This window comes from Phalaenopsis equestris, unplaced genomic scaffold (assembly GCF_001263595.1).
Source record: "Phalaenopsis equestris unplaced genomic scaffold, ASM126359v1 Scaffold197856, whole genome shotgun sequence".
NCBI classification, from domain to species: domain Eukaryota; kingdom Viridiplantae; phylum Streptophyta; class Magnoliopsida; order Asparagales; family Orchidaceae; genus Phalaenopsis; species Phalaenopsis equestris.
The window spans coordinates 1,158-4,781 of NW_018217805.1; the positions used below are offsets into that span (position 1 = coordinate 1,158).

The window sequence follows — 3,624 nt, forward strand, 5'->3', positions numbered from 1 at the left end:
TGGTGGACAAATTTATTCAACAAAATGCAACAACATCCACAGCAAAAGTCTGAAAGAATCAAATTGATAAATAACATCATTTGAACTAGATGAAAAAGTCAAAACACAAATTACATGCAATAAAGTATTCTGAAGCTAATAATATTTTGTAACAAATTCAGCCGTAAGTATATCTGGTTAATCCTTGATGATTAACAAAAGAATTCTGAAACAAAAGTACACACAAAATGCACATAATTCTATTCATCAAGAAGATTTAAACAAGATCAAGTATTTAGTTTATTTTATTTTGGGCAAGGCTATCCCTATTTGGAAGGGGGTACAGAGTGCATTACGTTCCCACTATTGCGGTGTTTGAGAGATATTTCATTAAGGCAAGTAAATCCCCGTAACAGAATGAGTTTTTTTCGCAGTTTCAACCCTATGACAATAAGGCCAATGATGAAAATATCCATTGCTCCAAGTTTCACCCTTGCAAGGCTAACAGCATACCTATGGAGATAAACGCAAATTTAATGCTTAATATACGAAACTAGAGAACTAGTATTTGGCATGCAAAGGCTAAGTAGTTCTTTAGCAGAAAAGAAGCAATTGCAGAAAGAAATCGATAAAGTAAATGAATGGTATAATTAATTAAAAAAACCTTTGAACAACTGGCACTACAAAACCAATTTCCAGTTGGACATGACTGTAAATTTTTCCATCCTCCTTTTCTCATACATCCAACATGGTCTGCAAAAGATAAGAGCACATACTTCAAATTGATAATATGTCAGACAAAATTCAAGGAAATAAGTTGGTATAAGACTTACATTCATGCTCACACTGATCACAATATAACATTGTTTTATCAGAGAATTTTTCAGTATCAGGATTAAATTCACTCGAACTGCAAATATGGCATCGACAGGATGGGCAAAACCATTTATCCTCAGGCACAGCCTGCAAATACATGAATATCATGGTTCATGTATTGAATGAGGAAGATATTACCATAGTGGACAAAATAACTAGCATGAAGTACCTACTTCATATTCAAATGTATTTTTAAGACCTGTTTACAGAAATGAAAATTGGAGATATGAATAAACGCCTCTGGAAAAATCAATAAAATCATAGCTAACAAATCGACAGGCCAGGTAAAAAACAACAAAATTTTAATATATTATATTAAGCATCCCAAAGGTGAATTTATAATTGCAACTTAGCTAATCAATAAAAGCATGTTTCTCTACGTATAAAAAAATACATAAAAAGAATTCATGGTATTAGATATCAGTTTATCGAAAGATAACAGTATGATTGGCTTGGTAAATCAGCTCAAAGAAGCAAGGAAATCAAGTCGAGATATAAAAGACAGAATAGAAATGCTGACTCAATGACCAGGACCATAACATTAATCAAATTCTACTGTTAAATTAATTCACTAATACTTGACCTTAGAACTCAGAAAATTGCCGAATGCTGGCGATCAAGCCAAAAGTATGCCATGTGTAGAAGTTATCAACAAAATTATTTAAAAAAAAAAAAAACCTCATTAGAGACCTGCGGTGAAGGTTAAGAAGCAGACCTAACAGCAAATGGCAAAAAAGAAAGATATGATTGCAAAATTCCTGAACACTAGAAAATAAAAAATAATATTTATAACATTTATAATATTGTGAAGTATAATTAATATGTTTTCAAGGTATGAAGTGATAATAATGCCATAACATTAAATTAAGAAATTAAGTTCCATTGTGTTCCAAATCCAAAATTTTTTGTGCATAGATCACCATTAAAAAGATTCAGTAAAATGCTTAAGCTTTTAGCATGTATAACCTAGAAATATTCTATTCTAACATTCCCATCACTGCATTTCTTTCAAGTACTCCATCTTTCCTTTATCTTCCCACAATCATCTTCATCACATCCTTAATGATTCTCAAGATTTATAAGTGAAATCGAGTACCTACATTTGTATAAACATATTTCTTAGAGTGAACTCTCTATTCATTAATTTTTATGTTCTTTCTACCGCACTTCTGTGAAATTATCATCAAGAAAAATTAAAGCATCTTTTGAGATTATAGTGTCTACACAAATCTCTTACCAAAACAAGTAGGTTGCCTTACTTCCTAGAGCATTAAAGGCAAGGTGCTAAGTATGCTTTAGTGGTGACGCCAGCCTAAGATTTTTGCAAAGCACTTTAGTCTCAACTTGCCTCATTCATAGGTCTAATTGAGAGATCAAGTTGCCTAAACAACATTGATTGTGTAAAATTTTAAACTTCAAAGCACTCATCAAGAAATTTAATGACAGAAACTCTTTAAAAGTTTTTTGCCACTACAACCCATCCCATTAAAATAATCATATGTGCATGCCCGTGCACACATACATTAAAACATACTAAACCTGATAAATTTCCTTATATGTGTCTGAACATGAAATGTCTCGGGAAATATAAGTGATGGAGGTGAATAGAAAGAAACTCCGCATATATAACTTGTGGTGATCCTCATAAACAATTTGGATTAAGAGATCACTCAATTAGCCTCAAAATAATTTTCATTTGATCAATAGTCAATAATGAATACAAGTCATCTATCTCTATTTATAGAAATAAGATTATAAACAAAAAGAAAATTTTTCAAATCAAATTTGACATGAGGGTTTTCCTCCCCTAACGAAACGGTCTGGTCTTAACCGGTTCAATTTAGAGTGGGAAAGACGACAGACCCTTAGTCTTGGAATTGTCGCCCACTCCGACATCTACTAGTATTTATATGAATGTTTTGTGTCATAGGGTTTAGTTTTATGTTGTTTCTGATTTTAGTTCTGAGTGGATAGCGTTGACATCCTATTTTCTCTGTCTAGAGCTGTATCTGACGTGTAGGGTGGTGCTCTGGTGTATCCCTCTCCTCCGGTGGTGATTATCCTCTCCGACTTCCACCTCCACTCTACCTCCTTGTCGACAACTACTCTTCCAGCAGCCCCACATCCTCCTCCCTTTTTCCTAGCAGCCGGTCTCCATGCATCATCCAGCTGCCCCTGTCGCCACCTTCCCTAGGATGTGACCTGCTGTCCATGTCTTCCTATCACCTACCAGCCACCCTCCCGTCAATCACTTCTCCCTCCAAGATCACCTCCCGCCATCTACAACCCTTCCACCCAATCTGCTGTCTCGTTTCCTGCCAACCTTCCAACTGGAAAACTTGTGTTCCACTTTCTCGTGTCCTGCCTTCCTTCCCACAGCTACCCTACACAACAACTGCTCCTTCCAAGCTATCCACAGACGCTGCTCCACAATCCAATGCTTGTACATCACTGCCTATTCCCATACCTGATGTCCAACAACAACACCACTGTCGTCGCCTACGCCCTAGTCGGTGTCCTATTGTTGTTTTCCCTATTTCAAGCGTCATGTTTGTAACTATTTTAATTCCAACAATAATATTTTTTTATTTTCTATTGTGATTTGGGTTAACTCCGGTAGCATTTGGTATCAGTGCTAGCCTAACCATAGTCCTATCATAGAGTTTCTTATTATTCGCGTTATCCCCCACCGAAAAATTTTCTTTCCTACCCTGAACCATGCATTCCAAAATTAAACCCCAAATTAAATTTTCTACAACTTCAATTAGT

At 35.3% G+C, this 3,624-nt stretch overlaps 1 long non-coding RNA gene across 1 annotated transcript; it reads right to left on the reverse strand.

Moving 5' to 3' along the window:
• Positions 1 to 253: 253 nt before the first annotated feature.
• LOC110035491 lies at positions 254 to 943 on the reverse strand. Its single transcript, XR_002295149.1, has 3 exons — positions 813 to 943; positions 644 to 732; positions 254 to 492 (listed from the first exon to the last, which is right to left on the reverse strand). It is a non-coding gene; the product is annotated as an uncharacterized LOC110035491 (long non-coding RNA).
• Positions 944 to 3,624: the final 2,681 nt, after the last annotated feature.